The sequence below is a fragment of the Haliotis rufescens genome, unplaced genomic scaffold (genome assembly GCF_023055435.1).
Source record: "Haliotis rufescens isolate VD_foot unplaced genomic scaffold, xgHalRufe1.0.p SCAF_7, whole genome shotgun sequence".
Taxonomy (NCBI): domain Eukaryota; kingdom Metazoa; phylum Mollusca; class Gastropoda; order Lepetellida; family Haliotidae; genus Haliotis; species Haliotis rufescens.
In genome coordinates, this window is record NW_025964361.1 from 19651433 (window position 1) to 19668939 (window position 17507).

At 43.1% G+C, this 17507-nt stretch overlaps 38 non-coding genes across 38 annotated transcripts; 25 read left to right on the plus strand and 13 right to left on the minus strand.

The window, feature by feature from the left end:
- Positions 1–191: 191 nt before the first annotated feature.
- Positions 192–264, plus strand: Trnav-aac. Its single transcript has one exon. It is a non-coding gene; the product is annotated as a tRNA-Val (tRNA).
- A 221-nt stretch (positions 265–485) lies between these two features.
- Positions 486–558, plus strand: Trnav-cac. The gene has a single exon. It is a non-coding gene; the product is annotated as a tRNA-Val (tRNA).
- A 163-nt stretch (positions 559–721) lies between these two features.
- Positions 722–941, minus strand: LOC125376277. The gene has a single exon (XR_007219135.1). It is a non-coding gene; the product is annotated as a small nucleolar RNA U3 (small nucleolar RNA).
- A 589-nt stretch (positions 942–1530) lies between these two features.
- Trnav-aac lies at positions 1531–1603 on the plus strand. Its single transcript has one exon. It is a non-coding gene; the product is annotated as a tRNA-Val (tRNA).
- Positions 1604–1824: 221 nt separating this feature from the next.
- Positions 1825–1897, plus strand: Trnav-cac. The gene has a single exon. It is a non-coding gene; the product is annotated as a tRNA-Val (tRNA).
- A 163-nt stretch (positions 1898–2060) lies between these two features.
- On the minus strand, positions 2061–2280 carry LOC125376307. The gene has a single exon (XR_007219169.1). It is a non-coding gene; the product is annotated as a small nucleolar RNA U3 (small nucleolar RNA).
- A 589-nt stretch (positions 2281–2869) lies between these two features.
- Trnav-aac lies at positions 2870–2942 on the plus strand. The gene has a single exon. It is a non-coding gene; the product is annotated as a tRNA-Val (tRNA).
- A 221-nt stretch (positions 2943–3163) lies between these two features.
- Positions 3164–3236, plus strand: Trnav-cac. The gene has a single exon. It is a non-coding gene; the product is annotated as a tRNA-Val (tRNA).
- A 163-nt stretch (positions 3237–3399) lies between these two features.
- On the minus strand, positions 3400–3619 carry LOC125376308. The gene has a single exon (XR_007219170.1). It is a non-coding gene; the product is annotated as a small nucleolar RNA U3 (small nucleolar RNA).
- A 589-nt stretch (positions 3620–4208) lies between these two features.
- On the plus strand, positions 4209–4281 carry Trnav-aac. Its single transcript has one exon. It is a non-coding gene; the product is annotated as a tRNA-Val (tRNA).
- A 221-nt stretch (positions 4282–4502) lies between these two features.
- Trnav-cac lies at positions 4503–4575 on the plus strand. Its single transcript has one exon. It is a non-coding gene; the product is annotated as a tRNA-Val (tRNA).
- Positions 4576–4738: 163 nt separating this feature from the next.
- Positions 4739–4958, minus strand: LOC125376278. Its single transcript, XR_007219137.1, has one exon. It is a non-coding gene; the product is annotated as a small nucleolar RNA U3 (small nucleolar RNA).
- A 589-nt stretch (positions 4959–5547) lies between these two features.
- On the plus strand, positions 5548–5620 carry Trnav-aac. The gene has a single exon. It is a non-coding gene; the product is annotated as a tRNA-Val (tRNA).
- Positions 5621–5841: 221 nt separating this feature from the next.
- On the plus strand, positions 5842–5914 carry Trnav-cac. Its single transcript has one exon. It is a non-coding gene; the product is annotated as a tRNA-Val (tRNA).
- A 163-nt stretch (positions 5915–6077) lies between these two features.
- LOC125376338 lies at positions 6078–6297 on the minus strand. Its single transcript, XR_007219197.1, has one exon. It is a non-coding gene; the product is annotated as a small nucleolar RNA U3 (small nucleolar RNA).
- A 589-nt stretch (positions 6298–6886) lies between these two features.
- On the plus strand, positions 6887–6959 carry Trnav-aac. The gene has a single exon. It is a non-coding gene; the product is annotated as a tRNA-Val (tRNA).
- Positions 6960–7180: 221 nt separating this feature from the next.
- Positions 7181–7253, plus strand: Trnav-cac. The gene has a single exon. It is a non-coding gene; the product is annotated as a tRNA-Val (tRNA).
- Positions 7254–7416: 163 nt separating this feature from the next.
- Positions 7417–7636, minus strand: LOC125376346. The gene has a single exon (XR_007219205.1). It is a non-coding gene; the product is annotated as a small nucleolar RNA U3 (small nucleolar RNA).
- Positions 7637–8225: 589 nt separating this feature from the next.
- On the plus strand, positions 8226–8298 carry Trnav-aac. The gene has a single exon. It is a non-coding gene; the product is annotated as a tRNA-Val (tRNA).
- A 221-nt stretch (positions 8299–8519) lies between these two features.
- Positions 8520–8592, plus strand: Trnav-cac. The gene has a single exon. It is a non-coding gene; the product is annotated as a tRNA-Val (tRNA).
- Positions 8593–8755: 163 nt separating this feature from the next.
- LOC125376273 lies at positions 8756–8975 on the minus strand. The gene has a single exon (XR_007219131.1). It is a non-coding gene; the product is annotated as a small nucleolar RNA U3 (small nucleolar RNA).
- A 589-nt stretch (positions 8976–9564) lies between these two features.
- Trnav-aac lies at positions 9565–9637 on the plus strand. Its single transcript has one exon. It is a non-coding gene; the product is annotated as a tRNA-Val (tRNA).
- A 221-nt stretch (positions 9638–9858) lies between these two features.
- Trnav-cac lies at positions 9859–9931 on the plus strand. The gene has a single exon. It is a non-coding gene; the product is annotated as a tRNA-Val (tRNA).
- A 163-nt stretch (positions 9932–10094) lies between these two features.
- On the minus strand, positions 10095–10314 carry LOC124139893. The gene has a single exon (XR_007219136.1). It is a non-coding gene; the product is annotated as a small nucleolar RNA U3 (small nucleolar RNA).
- Positions 10315–10903: 589 nt separating this feature from the next.
- Trnav-aac lies at positions 10904–10976 on the plus strand. The gene has a single exon. It is a non-coding gene; the product is annotated as a tRNA-Val (tRNA).
- A 221-nt stretch (positions 10977–11197) lies between these two features.
- On the plus strand, positions 11198–11270 carry Trnav-cac. The gene has a single exon. It is a non-coding gene; the product is annotated as a tRNA-Val (tRNA).
- A 163-nt stretch (positions 11271–11433) lies between these two features.
- LOC125376268 lies at positions 11434–11654 on the minus strand. Its single transcript, XR_007219126.1, has one exon. It is a non-coding gene; the product is annotated as a small nucleolar RNA U3 (small nucleolar RNA).
- A 589-nt stretch (positions 11655–12243) lies between these two features.
- Positions 12244–12316, plus strand: Trnav-aac. The gene has a single exon. It is a non-coding gene; the product is annotated as a tRNA-Val (tRNA).
- A 221-nt stretch (positions 12317–12537) lies between these two features.
- Trnav-cac lies at positions 12538–12610 on the plus strand. Its single transcript has one exon. It is a non-coding gene; the product is annotated as a tRNA-Val (tRNA).
- Positions 12611–12773: 163 nt separating this feature from the next.
- Positions 12774–12993, minus strand: LOC125376303. The gene has a single exon (XR_007219164.1). It is a non-coding gene; the product is annotated as a small nucleolar RNA U3 (small nucleolar RNA).
- Positions 12994–13580: 587 nt separating this feature from the next.
- On the plus strand, positions 13581–13653 carry Trnav-aac. The gene has a single exon. It is a non-coding gene; the product is annotated as a tRNA-Val (tRNA).
- A 221-nt stretch (positions 13654–13874) lies between these two features.
- Positions 13875–13947, plus strand: Trnav-cac. The gene has a single exon. It is a non-coding gene; the product is annotated as a tRNA-Val (tRNA).
- Positions 13948–14110: 163 nt separating this feature from the next.
- Positions 14111–14330, minus strand: LOC125376304. Its single transcript, XR_007219165.1, has one exon. It is a non-coding gene; the product is annotated as a small nucleolar RNA U3 (small nucleolar RNA).
- A 587-nt stretch (positions 14331–14917) lies between these two features.
- Positions 14918–14990, plus strand: Trnav-aac. Its single transcript has one exon. It is a non-coding gene; the product is annotated as a tRNA-Val (tRNA).
- Positions 14991–15211: 221 nt separating this feature from the next.
- Trnav-cac lies at positions 15212–15284 on the plus strand. Its single transcript has one exon. It is a non-coding gene; the product is annotated as a tRNA-Val (tRNA).
- A 163-nt stretch (positions 15285–15447) lies between these two features.
- On the minus strand, positions 15448–15667 carry LOC125376279. The gene has a single exon (XR_007219138.1). It is a non-coding gene; the product is annotated as a small nucleolar RNA U3 (small nucleolar RNA).
- Positions 15668–16254: 587 nt separating this feature from the next.
- Positions 16255–16327, plus strand: Trnav-aac. The gene has a single exon. It is a non-coding gene; the product is annotated as a tRNA-Val (tRNA).
- Positions 16328–16720: 393 nt separating this feature from the next.
- On the minus strand, positions 16721–16940 carry LOC125376280. The gene has a single exon (XR_007219139.1). It is a non-coding gene; the product is annotated as a small nucleolar RNA U3 (small nucleolar RNA).
- Positions 16941–17507: the final 567 nt, after the last annotated feature.

Below are 17507 nucleotides of genomic sequence, written 5' to 3' on the forward strand. Positions count from 1 at the left end.
AAAATTGTGAGATAAGACATCATTACACCTTAATTAGCCCCCTGATCGTGATCCAATACGTTTCCAGTCATGTTTCAATGATACAAAGTCCTGATATTGGAAATGATGGAACCAGTAAGAGGAAATGCCGTGAGAGAAAAGAAAACATACAATCAATGGTACACGAAAGAGATTCATGTTCCTTAACAGGTGGTTCCGTGGTGTAGTGGTTATCACGTCTGCTTAACACGCAGAAGGCCGCGAGTTCGAGCCTCGCCGGAACCTTACTTTTGGGGGGATTTCCATTATTTCATGGAATGTATACATCTCTCTTTCTCGGGGAAAAACCTACCACCAGCGAAGGGGGCTTGTTACTTCTTAATGTTTTGTTTCTTGTCGCCTTTTACACATGTACACCACCCCTCAGCAGATCCTCAACTTGCCGTGCTCTGTTAGTGTCCGTGGCAGGTATAAGTCTTTACAAACACTGCCACCAACACAGCTGAGGTTCAGTGGTGTAGTGGTTATCACGTCTGCTTCACACGCAGAAGGCCGCGAGTTCGAGCCTCGCCTGAACCTTGATGTTTTTGCTCTTCTATGAATTGTTATTTTACTTCTCTCTTGCTGGCACACACAGCGTATTGTGTTGACTGTGTAAACTGTTGATTAATTATGAAGTCACGCACAAAGTGTCTATATGAAGTGGCTAATCGACATTTACTTGGAAAAATAGATAAGCCAAACCACTCAGAATGCCTCTCTTCCCTCCATCTCTGCCACATGTGACTGAGAGGAACGGTCATCAATAACCAGAGTTACTAGCCTGAGCTGGCACTCACCCTGGTTCGCTTCGCGCTCAGAAAGAGAGGCTGTCTATCGTCCTCGTGGTTTGGTAGACTGTCAGTTTTACCTGAAGTCATGGCGATGCATACTATAGAAATGATCCCTAAAAGTATGATCTTAACTAACATATGGCGGAATTTGTACCTACTTCTTTTCAAAAGGCACGCCAGTGTGCTATGCAACATCATGTAACATTCCTGCTAAATCTTTTGAAAAATCTTCATCAGGTCAATCAGTTACAGACATCGCCACCTCTGTGTACTTAGGATTCATTCCACGTTTGTGATTTACGAAAAAAACATAGAGAGTACAGATAATGTCAACAGCTGAAGTGGTTTGTACAATGTATATTGTTTGGTGATTACATCGTGGCAATGGTTATCTCCCATTGACCGTGATTTAGACTGTATGGCTGCTCCTGTGTAAACTGTCCAGTTGAGAGAAGTTGGTGGGATGTTTGTGAGATAAGACATCAATATACATGGTGTTAACTGTCTAGTTGAGAGAAGCTTGTGGGAAAATTGTGAGATAAGACATCATTACACCTTAATTAGCCCCCTGATCGTGATCCAATACGTTTCCAGTCATGTTTCAATGATACAAAGTCCTGATATTGGAAATGATGGAACCAGTAAGAGGAAATGCCGTGAGAGAAAAGAAAACATACAATCAATGGTACACGAAAGAGATTCATGTTCCTTTACAGGTGGTTCCGTGGTGTAGTGGTTATCACGTCTGCTTTACACGCAGAAGGCCGCGAGTTCGAGCCTCGCCGGAACCTTACTTTTTGGGGGATTTCCATTATTTCATGGAATGTATACATCTCTCTTTCTCGGGGAAAAACCTACCACCAGCGAAGGGGGCTTGTTACTTCTTAATGTTTTGTTTCTTGTCGCCTTTTACACATGTACACCACCCCTCAGCAGATCCTCAACTTGCCGTGCTCTGTTAGTGTCCGTGGCAGGTATAAGTCTTTACAAACACTGCCACCAACACAGCTGAGGTTCAGTGGTGTAGTGGTTATCACGTCTGCTTCACACGCAGAAGGCCGCGAGTTCGAGCCTCGCCTGAACCTTGATGTTTTTGCTCTTCTATGAATTGTTATTTTACTTCTCTCTTGCTGGCACACACAGCGTATTGTGTTGACTGTGTCCACTGTTGATTAATTATGAAGTCACGCACAAAGTGTCTATATGAAGTGGCTAATCGACATTTACTTGGAAAAATAGATAAGCCAAACCACTCAGAATGCCTCTCTTCCCTCCATCTCTGCCACATGTGACTGAGAGGAACGGTCATCAATAACCAGAGTTACTAGCCTGAGCTGGCACTCACCCTGGTTCGCTTCGCGCTCACAAAGAGAGGCTGTCTATCGTCTTCGTGGTTTGGTAGACTGTCAGTTTTACCTGAAGTCATGGCGATGCATACTATAGAAATGATCCCTAAAAGTATGATCTTAACTAACATATGGCGGAATTTGTACCTACTTCTTTTCAAAAGGAACGCCAGTGTGGTATGCAACATCATGTAACATTCCTGCTAAATCTTTTGAAAAATCTTCATCAGGTCAATCAGTTACAGACATCGCCACCTCTGTGTACTTAGGATTCATTCCACGTTTGTGATTTGCGAAAAAAACATAGAGAGTACAGATAATGTCAACAGCTGAAGTGGTTTGTACAATGTATATTGTTTGGTGATTACATCGTGGCAATGGTTATCTCCCATTGACCGTGATTTAGACTGTATGGCTGCTCCTGTGTAAACTGTCCAGTTGAGAGAAGTTGGTGGGATGTTTGTGAGATAAGACATCAATATACATGGTGTTAACTGTCTAGTTGAGAGAAGCTGGTGGGAAAATTGTGAGATAAGACATCATTACACCTTAATTAGCCCCCTGATCGTGATCCAATACGTTTCCAGTCATGTTTCAATGATACAAAGTCCTGATATTGGAAATGATGGAACCAGTAAGAGGAAATTCTGTGAGAGAAAAGAAAACATACAATCAATGGTACACGAAAGAGATTCTTGTTCCTTTACAGGTGGTTCCGTGGTGTAGTGGTTATCACGTCTGCTTAACACGCAGAAGGCCGCGAGTTCGAGCCTCGCCGGAACCTTACTTTTTGGGGGATTTCCATTATTTCATGGAATGTATACATCTCTCTTTCTCGGGGAAAAACCTACCACCAGCGAAGGGGGCTTGTTACTTCTTAATGTTTTGTTTCTTGTCGCCTTTTACACATGTACACCACCCCTCAGCAGATCCTCAACTTGCCGTGCTCTGTTAGTGTCCGTGGCAGGTATAAGTCTTTACAAACACTGCCACCAACACAGCTGAGGTTCAGTGGTGTAGTGGTTATCACGTCTGCTTCACACGCAGAAGGCCGCGAGTTCGAGCCTCGCCTGAACCTTGATGTTTTTGCTCTTCTATGAATTGTTATTTTACTTCTCTCTTGCTGGCACACACAGCGTATTGTGTTGACTGTGTCCACTGTTGATTAATTATGAAGTCACGCACAAAGTGTCTATATGAAGTGGCTAATCGACATTTACTTGGAAAAATAGATAAGCCAAACCACTCAGAATGCCTCTCTTCCCTCCATCTCTGCCACATGTGACTGAGAGGAACGGTCATCAATAACCAGAGTTACTAGCCTGAGCTGGCACTCACCCTGGTTCGCTTCGCGCTCACAAAGAGAGGCTGTCTATCGTCTTCGTGGTTTGGTAGACTGTCAGTTTTACCTGAAGTCATGGCGATGCATACTATAGAAATGATCCCTAAAAGTATGATCTTAACTAACATATGGCGGAATTTGTACCTACTTCTTTTCAAAAGGAACGCCAGTGTGGTATGCAACATCATGTAACATTCCTGCTAAATCTTTTGAAAAATCTTCATCAGGTCAATCAGTTACAGACATCGCCACCTCTGTGTACTTAGGATTCATTCCACGTTTGTGATTTGCGAAAAAAACATAGAGAGTACAGATAATGTCAACAGCTGAAGTGGTTTGTACAATGTATATTGTTTGGTGATTACATCGTGGCAATGGTTATCTCCCATTGACCGTGATTTAGACTGTATGGCTGCTCCTGTGTAAACTGTCCAGTTGAGAGAAGTTGGTGGGATGTTTGTGAGATAAGACATCAATATACATGGTGTTAACTGTCTAGTTGAGAGAAGCTGGTGGGAAAATTGTGAGATAAGACATCATTACACCTTAATTAGCCCCCTGATCGTGATCCAATACGTTTCCAGTCATGTTTCAATGATACAAAGTCCTGATATTGGAAATGATGGAACCAGTAAGAGGAAATTCTGTGAGAGAAAAGAAAACATACAATCAATGGTACACGAAAGAGATTCTTGTTCCTTTACAGGTGGTTCCGTGGTGTAGTGGTTATCACGTCTGCTTAACACGCAGAAGGCCGCGAGTTCGAGCCTCGCCGGAACCTTACTTTTTGGGGGATTTCCATTATTTCATGGAATGTATACATCTCTCTTTCTCGGGGAAAAACCTACCACCAGCGAAGGGGGCTTGTTACTTCTTAATGTTTTGTTTCTTGTCGCCTTTTACACATGTACACCACCCCTCAGCAGATCCTCAACTTGCCGTGCTCTGTTAGTGTCCGTGGCAGGTATAAGTCTTTACAAACACTGCCACCAACACAGCTGAGGTTCAGTGGTGTAGTGGTTATCACGTCTGCTTCACACGCAGAAGGCCGCGAGTTCGAGCCTCGCCTGAACCTTGATGTTTTTGCTCTTCTATGAATTGTTATTTTACTTCTCTCTTGCTGGCACACACAGCGTATTGTGTTGACTGTGTCCACTGTTGATTAATTATGAAGTCACGCACAAAGTGTCTATATGAAGTGGCTAATCGACATTTACTTGGAAAAATAGATAAGCCAAACCACTCAGAATGCCTCTCTTCCCTCCATCTCTGCCACATGTGACTGAGAGGAACGGTCATCAATAACCAGAGTTACTAGCCTGAGCTGGCACTCACCCTGGTTCGCTTCGCGCTCAGAAAGAGAGGCTGTCTATCGTCCTCGTGGTTTGGTAGACTGTCAGTTTTACCTGAAGTCATGGCGATGCATACTATAGAAATGATCCCTAAAAGTATGATCTTAACTAACATATGGCGGAATTTGTACCTACTTCTTTTCAAAAGGCACGCCAGTGTGCTATGCAACATCATGTAACATTCCTGCTAAATCTTTTGAAAAATCTTCATCAGGTCAATCAGTTACAGACATCGCCACCTCTGTGTACTTAGGATTCATTCCACGTTTGTGATTTGCGAAAAAAACATAGAGAGTACAGATAATGTCAACAGCTGAAGTGGTTTGTACAATGTATATTGTTTGGTGATTACATCGTGGCAGTGGTTATCTCCCATTGACCGTGATTGAGACTGTATGGCTGCTCCTGTGTAAACTGTCCAGTTGAGAGAAGTTGGTGGGATGTTTGTGAGATAAGACATCAATATACATGGTGTTAACTGTCTAGTTGAGAGAAGCTGGTGGGAAAATTGTGAGATAAGACATCATTACACCTTAATTAGCCCCCTGATCGTGATCCAATACGTTTCCAGTCATGTTTCAATGATACAAAGTCCTGATATTGGAAATGATGGAACCAGTAAGAGGAAATGCCGTGAGAGAAAAGAAAACATACAATCAATGGTACACGAAAGAGATTCTTGTTCCTTTACAGGTGGTTCCGTGGTGTAGTGGTTATCACGTCTGCTTAACACGCAGAAGGCCGCGAGTTCGAGCCTCGCCGGAACCTTACTTTTTGGGGGATTTCCATTATTTCATGGAATGTATACATCTCTCTTTCTCGGGTAAAAACCTACCACCAGCGAAGGGGGCTTGTTACTTCTTAATGTTTTGTTTCTTGTCGCCTTTTACACATGTACACCACCCCTCAGCAGATCCTCAACTTGCCGTGCTCTGTTAGTGTCCGTGGCAGGTATAAGTCTTTACAAACACTGCCACCAACACAGCTGAGGTTCAGTGGTGTAGTGGTTATCACGTCTGCTTCACACGCAGAAGGCCGCGAGTTCGAGCCTCGCCTGAACCTTGATGTTTTTGCTCTTCTATGAATTGTTATTTTACTTCTCTCCTGCTGGCACACACAGCGTATTGTGTTGACTGTGTCCACTGTTGATTAATTATGAAGTCACGCACAAAGTGTCTATATGAAGTGGCTAATCGACATTTACTTGGAAAAATAGATAAGCCAAACCACTCAGAATGCCTCTCTTCCCTCCATCTCTGCCACATGTGACTGAGAGGAACGATCATCAATAACCAGAGTTACTAGCCTGAGCTGGCACTCACCCTGGTTCGCTTCGCGCTCAGAAAGAGAGGCTGTCTATCGTCCTCGTGGTTTGGTAGACTGTCAGTTTTACCTGAAGTCATGGCGATGCATACTATAGAAATGATCCCTAAAAGTATGATCTTAACTAACATATGGCGGAATTTGTACCTACTTCTTTTCAAAAGGAACGCCAGTGTGGTATGCAACATCATGTAACATTCCTGCTAAATCTTTTGAAAAATCTTCATCAGGTCAATCAGTTACAGACATCGCCACCTCTGTGTACTTAGGATTCATTCCACGTTTGTGATTTGCGAAAAAAACATAGAGAGTACAGATAATGTCAACAGCTGAAGTGGTTTGTACAATGTATATTGTTTGGTGATTACATCGTGGCAGTGGTTATCTCCCATTGACCGTGATTTAGACTGTATGGCTGCTCCTGTGTAAACTGTCCAGTTGAGAGAAGTTGGTGGGATGTTTGTGAGATAAGACATCAATATACATGGTGTTAACTGTCTAGTTGAGAGAAGCTGGTGGGAAGTTTGTGAGATAAGACATCATTACACCTTAATTAGCCCCCTGATCGTGATCCAATACGTTTCCAGTCATGTTTCAATGATACAAAGTCCTGATATTGGAAATGATGGAACCAGTAAGAGGAAATGCCGTGAGAGAAAAGAAAACATACAATCAATGGTACACGAAAGAGATTCATGTTCCTTAACAGGTGGTTCCGTGGTGTAGTGGTTATCACGTCTGCTTAACACGCAGAAGGCCGCGAGTTCGAGCCTCGCCGGAACCTTACTTTTTGGGGGATTTCCATTATTTCATGGAATGTATACATCTCTCTTTCTCGGGGAAAAACCTACCACCAGCGAAGGGGGCTTGTTACTTCTTAATGTTTTGTTTCTTGTCGCCTTTTACACATGTACACCACCCCTCAGCAGATCCTCAACTTGCCGTGCTCTGTTAGTGTCCGTGGCAGGTATAAGTCTTTACAAACACTGCCACCAACACAGCTGAGGTTCAGTGGTGTAGTGGTTATCACGTCTGCTTCACACGCAGAAGGCCGCGAGTTCGAGCCTCGCCTGAACCTTGATGTTTTTGCTCTTCTATGAATTGTTATTTTACTTCTCTCTTGCTGGCACACACAGCGTATTGTGTTGACTGTGTCAACTGTTGATTAATTATGAAGTCACGCACAAAGTGTCTATATGAAGTGGCTAATCGACATTTACTTGGAAAAATAGATAAGCCAAACCACTCAGAATGCCTCTCTTCCCTCCATCTCTGCCACATGTGACTGAGAGGAACGATCATCAATAACCAGAGTTACTAGCCTGAGCTGGCACTCACCCTGGTTCGCTTCGCGCTCAGAAAGAGAGGCTGTCTATCGTCCTCGTGGTTTGGTAGACTGTCAGTTTTACCTGAAGTCATGGCGATGCATACTATAGAAATGATCCCTAAAAGTATGATCTTAACTAACATATGGCGGAATTTGTACCTACTTCTTTTCAAAAGGCACGCCAGTGTGCTATGCAACATCATGTAACATTCCTGCTAAATCTTTTGAAAAATCTTCATCAGGTCAATCAGTTACAGACATCGCCACCTCTGTGTACTTAGGATTCATTCCACGTTTGTGATTTACGAAAAAAACATAGAGAGTACAGATAATGTCAACAGCTGAAGTGGTTTGTACAATGTATATTGTTTGGTGATTACATCGTGGCAATGGTTATCTCCCATTGACCGTGATTTAGACTGTATGGCTGCTCCTGTGTAAACTGTCCAGTTGAGAGAAGTTGGTGGGATGTTTGTGAGATAAGACATCAATATACATGGTGTTAACTGTCTAGTTGAGAGAAGCTTGTGGGAAAATTGTGAGATAAGACATCATTACACCTTAATTAGCCCCCTGATCGTGATCCAATACGTTTCCAGTCATGTTTCAATGATACAAAGTCCTGATATTGGAAATGATGGAACCAGTAAGAGGAAATGCCGTGAGAGAAAAGAAAACATACAATCAATGGTACACGAAAGAGATTCATGTTCCTTTACAGGTGGTTCCGTGGTGTAGTGGTTATCACGTCTGCTTAACACGCAGAAGGCCGCGAGTTCGAGCCTCGCCGGAACCTTACTTTTTGGGGGATTTCCATTATTTCATGGAATGTATACATCTCTCTTTCTCGGGTAAAAACCTACCACCAGCGAAGGGGGCTTGTTACTTCTTAATGTTTTGTTTCTTGTCGCCTTTTACACATGTACACCACCCCTCAGCAGATCCTCAACTTGCCGTGCTCTGTTAGTGTCCGTGGCAGGTATAAGTCTTTACAAACACTGCCACCAACACAGCTGAGGTTCAGTGGTGTAGTGGTTATCACGTCTGCTTCACACGCAGAAGGCCGCGAGTTCGAGCCTCGCCTGAACCTTGATGTTTTTGCTCTTCTATGAATTGTTATTTTACTTCTCTCTTGCTGGCACACACAGCGTATTGTGTTGACTGTGTCAACTGTTGATTAATTATGAAGTCACGCACAAAGTGTCTATATGAAGTGGCTAATCGACATTTACTTGGAAAAATAGATAAGCCAAACCACTCAGAATGCCTCTCTTCCCTCCATCTCTGCCACATGTGACTGAGAGGAACGATCATCAATAACCAGAGTTACTAGCCTGAGCTGGCACTCACCCTGGTTCGCTTCGCGCTCAGAAAGAGAGGCTGTCTATCGTCCTCGTGGTTTGGTAGACTGTCAGTTTTACCTGAAGTCATGGCGATGCATACTATAGAAATGATCCCTAAAAGTATGATCTTAACTAACATATGGCGGAATTTGTACCTACTTCTTTTCAAAAGGCACGCCAGTGTGCTATGCAACATCATGTAACATTCCTGCTAAATCTTTTGAAAAATCTTCATCAGGTCAATCAGTTACAGACATCGCCACCTCTGTGTACTTAGGATTCATTCCACGTTTGTGATTTACGAAAAAAACATAGAGAGTACAGATAATGTCAACAGCTGAAGTGGTTTGTACAATGTATATTGTTTGGTGATTACATCGTGGCAATGGTTATCTCCCATTGACCGTGATTTAGACTGTATGGCTGCTCCTGTGTAAACTGTCCAGTTGAGAGAAGTTGGTGGGATGTTTGTGAGATAAGACATCAATATACATGGTGTTAACTGTCTAGTTGAGAGAAGCTTGTGGGAAAATTGTGAGATAAGACATCATTACACCTTAATTAGCCCCCTGATCGTGATCCAATACGTTTCCAGTCATGTTTCAATGATACAAAGTCCTGATATTGGAAATGATGGAACCAGTAAGAGGAAATGCCGTGAGAGAAAAGAAAACATACAATCAATGGTACACGAAAGAGATTCATGTTCCTTTACAGGTGGTTCCGTGGTGTAGTGGTTATCACGTCTGCTTAACACGCAGAAGGCCGCGAGTTCGAGCCTCGCCGGAACCTTACTTTTTGGGGGATTTCCATTATTTCATGGAATGTATACATCTCTCTTTCTCGGGTAAAAACCTACCACCAGCGAAGGGGGCTTGTTACTTCTTAATGTTTTGTTTCTTGTCGCCTTTTACACATGTACACCACCCCTCAGCAGATCCTCAACTTGCCGTGCTCTGTTAGTGTCCGTGGCAGGTATAAGTCTTTACAAACACTGCCACCAACACAGCTGAGGTTCAGTGGTGTAGTGGTTATCACGTCTGCTTCACACGCAGAAGGCCGCGAGTTCGAGCCTCGCCTGAACCTTGATGTTTTTGCTCTTCTATGAATTGTTATTTTACTTCTCTCCTGCTGGCACACACAGCGTATTGTGTTGACTGTGTCCACTGTTGATTAATTATGAAGTCACGCACAAAGTGTCTATATGAAGTGGCTAATCGACATTTACTTGGAAAAATAGATAAGCCAAACCACTCAGAATGCCTCTCTTCCCTCCATCTCTGCCACATGTGACTGAGAGGAACGATCATCAATAACCAGAGTTACTAGCCTGAGCTGGCACTCACCCTGGTTCGCTTCGCGCTCAGAAAGAGAGGCTGTCTATCGTCCTCGTGGTTTGGTAGACTGTCAGTTTTACCTGAAGTCATGGCGATGCATACTATAGAAATGATCCCTAAAAGTATGATCTTAACTAACATATGGCGGAATTTGTACCTACTTCTTTTCAAAAGGAACGCCAGTGTGGTATGCAACATCATGTAACATTCCTGCTAAATCTTTTGAAAAATCTTCATCAGGTCAATCAGTTACAGACATCGCCACCTCTGTGTACTTAGGATTCATTCCACGTTTGTGATTTGCGAAAAAAACATAGAGAGTACAGATAATGTCAACAGCTGAAGTGGTTTGTACAATGTATATTGTTTGGTGATTACATCGTGGCAATGGTTATCTCCCATTGACCGTGATTTAGACTGTATGGCTGCTCCTGTGTAAACTGTCCAGTTGAGAGAAGTTGGTGGGATGTTTGTGAGATAAGACATCAATATACATGGTGTTAACTGTCTAGTTGAGAGAAGCTTGTGGGAAAATTGTGAGATAAGACATCATTACACCTTAATTAGCCCCCTGATCGTGATCCAATACGTTTCCAGTCATGTTTCAATGATACAAAGTCCTGATATTGGAAATGATGGAACCAGTAAGAGGAAATGCCGTGAGAGAAAAGAAAACATACAATCAATGGTACACGAAAGAGATTCATGTTCCTTTACAGGTGGTTCCGTGGTGTAGTGGTTATCACGTCTGCTTAACACGCAGAAGGCCGCGAGTTCGAGCCTCGCCGGAACCTTACTTTTTGGGGGATTTCCATTATTTCATGGAATGTATACATCTCTCTTTCTCGGGTAAAAACCTACCACCAGCGAAGGGGGCTTGTTACTTCTTAATGTTTTGTTTCTTGTCGCCTTTTACACATGTACACCACCCCTCAGCAGATCCTCAACTTGCCGTGCTCTGTTAGTGTCCGTGGCAGGTATAAGTCTTTACAAACACTGCCACCAACACAGCTGAGGTTCAGTGGTGTAGTGGTTATCACGTCTGCTTCACACGCAGAAGGCCGCGAGTTCGAGCCTCGCCTGAACCTTGATGTTTTTGCTCTTCTATGAATTGTTATTTTACTTCTCTCCTGCTGGCACACACAGCGTATTGTGTTGACTGTGTCCACTGTTGATTAATTATGAAGTCACGCACAAAGTGTCTATATGAAGTGGCTAATCGACATTTACTTGGAAAAATAGATAAGCCAAACCACTCAGAATGCCTCTCTTCCCTCCATCTCTGCCACATGTGACTGAGAGGAACGATCATCAATAACCAAGAGTTACTAGCCTGAGCTGGCACTCACCCTGGTTCGCTTCGCGCTCAGAAAGAGAGGCTGTCTATCGTCCTCGTGGTTTGGTAGACTGTCAGTTTTACCTGAAGTCATGGCGATGCATACTATAGAAATGATCCCTAAAAGTATGATCTTAACTAACATATGGCGGAATTTGTACCTACTTCTTTTCAAAAGGAACGCCAGTGTGGTATGCAACATCATGTAACATTCCTGCTAAATCTTTTGAAAAATCTTCATCAGGTCAATCAGTTACAGACATCGCCACCTCTGTGTACTTAGGATTCATTCCACGTTTGTGATTTGCGAAAAAAACATAGAGAGTACAGATAATGTCAACAGCTGAAGTGGTTTGTACAATGTATATTGTTTGGTGATTACATCGTGGCAATGGTTATCTCCCATTGACCGTGATTTAGACTGTATGGCTGCTCCTGTGTAAACTGTCCAGTTGAGAGAAGTTGGTGGGATGTTTGTGAGATAAGACATCAATATACATGGTGTTAACTGTCTAGTTGAGAGAAGCTGGTGGGAAAATTGTGAGATAAGACATCATTACACCTTAATTAGCCCCCTGATCGTGATCCAATACGTTTCCAGTCATGTTTCAATGATACAAAGTCCTGATATTGGAAATGATGGAACCAGTAAGAGGAAATTCTGTGAGAGAAAAGAAAACATACAATCAATGGTACACGAAAGAGATTCATGTTCCTTTACAGGTGGTTCCGTGGTGTAGTGGTTATCACGTCTGCTTAACACGCAGAAGGCCGCGAGTTCGAGCCTCGCCGGAACCTTACTTTTTGGGGGATTTCCATTATTTCATGGAATGTATACATCTCTCTTTCTCGGGGAAAAACCTACCACCAGCGAAGGGGGCTTGTTACTTCTTAATGTTTTGTTTCTTGTCGCCTTTTACACATGTACACCACCCCTCAGCAGATCCTCAACTTGCCGTGCTCTGTTAGTGTCCGTGGCAGGTATAAGTCTTTACAAACACTGCCACCAACACAGCTGAGGTTCAGTGGTGTAGTGGTTATCACGTCTGCTTCACACGCAGAAGGCCGCGAGTTCGAGCCTCGCCTGAACCTTGATGTTTTTGCTCTTCTATGAATTGTTATTTTACTTCTCTCTTGCTGGCACACACAGCGTATTGTGTTGACTGTGTCCACTGTTGATTAATTATGAAGTCACGCACAAAGTGTCTATATGAAGTGGCTAATCGACATTTACTTGGAAAAATAGATAAGCCAAACCACTCAGAATGCCTCTCTTCCCTCCATCTCTGCCACATGTGACTGAGAGGAACGGTCATCAATAACCAGAGTTACTAGCCTGAGCTGGCACTCACCCTGGTTCGCTTAGCGCTCAGAAAGAGAGGCTGTCTATCGTCCTCGTGGTTTGGTAGACTGTCAGTTTTACCTGAAGTCATGGCGATGCATACTATAGAAATGATCCCTAAAAGTATGATCTTAACTAACATATGGCGGAATTTGTACCTACTTCTTTTCAAAAGGCACGCCAGTGTGCTATGCAACATCATGTAACATTCCTGCTAAATCTTTTGAAAAATCTTCATCAGGTCAATCAGTTACAGACATCGCCACCTCTGTGTACTTTGGATTCATTCCACGTTTGTGATTTGCGAAAAAACCAGAGAGTACAGATAATGTCAACAGCTGAAGTGGTTTGTACAATGTATATTGTTTGGTGATTACATCGTGGCAGTGGTTATCTCCCATTGACCGTGATTGAGACTGTATGGCTGCTCCTGTGTAAACTGTCCAGTTGAGAGAAGTTGGTGGGATGTTTGTGAGATAAGACATCAATATACATGGTGTTAACTGTCTAGTTGAGAGAAGCTGGTGGGAAAATTGTGAGATAAGACATCATTACACCTTAATTAGCCCCCTGATCGTGATCCAATACGTTTCCAGTCATGTTTCAATGATACAAAGTCCTGATATTGGAAATGATGGAACCAGTAAGAGGAAATGCCGTGAGAGAAAAGAAAACATACAATCAATGGTACACGAAAGAGATTCATGTTCGTTTACAGGTGGTTCCGTGGTGTAGTGGTTATCACGTCTGCTTAACACGCAGAAGGCCGCGAGTTCGAGCCTCGCCGGAACCTTACTTTTTGGGGGATTTCCATTATTTCATGGAATGTATACATCTCTCTTTCTCGGGGAAAAACCTACCACCAGCGAAGGGGGCTTGTTACTTCTTAATGTTTTGTTTCTTGTCGCCTTTTACACATGTACACCACCCCTCAGCAGATCCTCAACTTGCCGTGCTCTGTTAGTGTCCGTGGCAGGTATAAGTCTTTACAAACACTGCCACCAACACAGCTGAGGTTCAGTGGTGTAGTGGTTATCACGTCTGCTTCACACGCAGAAGGCTGCGAGTTCGAGCCTCCCCTGAACCTTGATGTTTTTGCTCTTCTATGAATTGTTATTTTACTTCTCTCTTGCTGGCACACACAGCGTATTGTGTTGACTGTGTCCACTGTTGATTAATTATGAAGTCACGCACAAAGTGTCTATATGAAGTGGCTAATCGACATTTACTTGGAAAAATAGATAAGCCAAACCACTCAGAATGCCTCTCTTCCCTCCATCTCTGCCACATGTGACTGAGAGGAACGGTCATCAATAACCAGAGTTACTAGCCTGAGCTGGCACTCACCCTGGTTCGCTTAGCGCTCAGAAAGAGAGGCTGTCTATCGTCCTCGTGGTTTGGTAGACTGTCAGTTTTACCTGAAGTCATGGCGATGCATACTATAGAAATGATCCCTAAAAGTATGATCTTAACTAACATATGGCGGAATTTGTACCTACTTCTTTTCAAAAGGCACGCCAGTGTGGTATGCAACATCATGTAACATTCCTGCTAAATCTTTTGAAAAATCTTCATCAGGTCAATCAGTTACAGACATCGCCACCTCTGTGTACTTAGGATTCATTCCACGTTTGTGATTTGCGAAAAAACCAGAGAGTACAGATAATGTCAACAGCTGAAGTGGTTTGTACAATGTATATTGTTTGGTGATTACATCGTGGCAGTGGTTATCTCCCATTGACCGTGATTGAGACTGTATGGCTGCTCCTGTGTAAACTGTCCAGTTGAGAGAAGTTGGTGGGATGTTTGTGAGATAAGACATCAATATACATGGTGTTAACTGTCTAGTTGAGAGAAGCTGGTGGGAAGTTTGTGAGATAAGACATCATTACACCTTAATTAGCCCCCTGATCGTGATCCAATACGTTTCCAGTCATGTTTCAATGATACAAAGTCCTGATATTGGAAATGATGGAACCAGTAAGAGGAAATGCCGTGAGAGAAAAGAAAACATACAATCAATGGTACACGAAAGAGATTCATGTTCCTTTACAGGTGGTTCCGTGGTGTAGTGGTTATCACGTCTGCTTAACACGCAGAAGGCCGCGAGTTCGAGCCTCGCCGGAACCTTACTTTTTGGGGGATTTCCATTATTTCATGGAATGTATACATCTCTCTTTCTCGGGTAAAAACCTACCACCAGCGAAGGGGGCTTGTTACTTCTTAATGTTTTGTTTCTTGTCGCCTTTTACACATGTACACCACCCCTCAGCAGATCCTCAACTTGCCGTGCTCTGTTAGTGTCCGTGGCAGGTATAAGTCTTTACAAACACTGCCACCAACACAGCTGAGGTTCAGTGGTGTAGTGGTTATCACGTCTGCTTCACACGCAGAAGGCTGCGAGTTCGAGCCTCGCCTGAACCTTGATGTTTTTGCTCTTCTATGAATTGTTATTTTACTTCTCTCTTGCTGGCACACACAGCGTATTGTGTTGACTGTGTCCACTGTTGATTAATTATGAAGTCACGCACAAAGTGTCTATATGAAGTGGCTAATCGACATTTACTTGGAAAAATAGATAAGCCAAACCACTCAGAATGCCTCTCTTCCCTCCATCTCTGCCACATGTGACTGAGAGGAACGGTCATCAATAACCAGAGTTACTAGCCTGAGCTGGCACTCACCCTGGTTCGCTTCGCGCTCAGAAAGAGAGGCTGTCTATCGTCCTCGTGGTTTGGTAGACTGTCAGTTTTACCTGAAGTCATGGCGATGCATACTATAGAAATGATCCCTAAAAGTATGATCTTAACTAACATATGGCGGAATTTGTACCTACTTCTTTTCAAAAGGCACGCCAGAGTGGTATGCAACATCATGTAACATTCCTGCTAAATCTTTTGAAAAATCTTCATCAGGTCAATCAGTTACAGACATCGCCACCTCTGTGTACTTAGGATTCATTCCACGTTTGTGATTTGCGAAAAAACCAGAGAGTACAGATAATGTCAACAGCTGAAGTGGTTTGTACAATGTATATTGTTTGGTGATTACATCGTGGCAGTGGTTATCTCCCATTGACCGTGATTGAGACTGTATGGCTGCTCCTGTGTAAACTGTCCAGTTGAGAGAAGTTGGTGGGATGTTTGTGAGATAAGACATCAATATACATGGTGTTAACTGTCTAGTTGAGAGAAGCTGGTGGGAAAATTGTGAGATAAGACATCATTACACCTTAATTAGCCCCCTGATCGTGATCCAATACGTTTCCAGTCATGTTTCAATGATACAAAGTCCTGATATTGGAAATGATGGAACCAGTAAGAGGAAATGCCGTGAGAGAAAAGAAAACATACAATCAATGGTACACGAAAGAGATTCATGTTCGTTTACAGGTGGTTCCGTGGTGTAGTGGTTATCACGTCTGCTTAACACGCAGAAGGCCGCGAGTTCGAGCCTCGCCGGAACCTTACTTTTTGGGGGATTTCCATTATTTCATGGAATGTATACATCTCTCTTTCTCGGGTAAAAACCTACCACCAGCGAAGGGGGCTTGTTACTTCTTAATGTTTTGTTTCTTGTCGCCTTTTACACATGTACACCACCCCTCAGCAGATCCTCAACTTGCCGTGCTCTGTTAGTGTCCGTGGCAGGTATAAGTCTTTACAAACACTGCCACCAACACAGCTGAGGTTCAGTGGTGTAGTGGTTATCACGTCTGCTTCACACGCAGACTTCTCTCCTGCTGGCACACACAGCGTATTGTGTTGACTGTGTCCACTGTTGATTAATTATGAAGTCACGCACAAAGTGTCTATATGAAGTGGCTAATCGACATTTACTTGGAAAAATAGATAAGCCAAACCACTCAGAATGCCTCTCTTCCCTCCATCTCTGCCACATGTGACTGAGAGGAACGGTCATCAATAACCAGAGTTACTAGCCTGAGCTGGCACTCACCCTGGTTCGCTTCGCGCTCAGAAAGAGAGGCTGTCTATCGTCCTCGTGGTTTGGTAGACTGTCAGTTTTACCTGAAGTCATGGCGATGCATACTATAGAAATGATCCCTAAAAGTATGATCTTAACTAACATATGGCGGAATTTGTACCTACTTCTTTTCAAAAGGCACGCCAGTGTGGTATGCAACATCATGTAACATTCCTGCTAAATCTTTTGAAAAATCTTCATCAGGTCAATCAGTTACAGACATCGCCACCTCTGTGTACTTAGGATTCATTCCACGTTTGTGATTTACGAAAAAAACATAGAGAGTACAGATAATGTCAACAGCTGAAGTGGTTTGTACAATGTATATTGTTTGGTGATTACATCGTGGCAATGGTTATCTCCCATTGACCGTGATTTAGACTGTATGGCTGCTCCTGTGTAAACTGTCCAGTTGAGAGAAGTTGGTGGGATGTTTGTGAGAAAAGACATCAATATACATGGTGTTAACTGTCTAGTTGAGAGAAGCTTGTGGGAAAATTGTGAGATAAGACATCATTACACCTTAATTAGCCCCCTGATCGTGATCCAATACGTTTCCAGTCATGTTTCAATGATACAAAGTCCTGATATTGGAAATGATGGAACCAGTAAGAGGAAATGCCGTGAGAGAAAAGAAAACATACAATCAATGGTACACGAAAG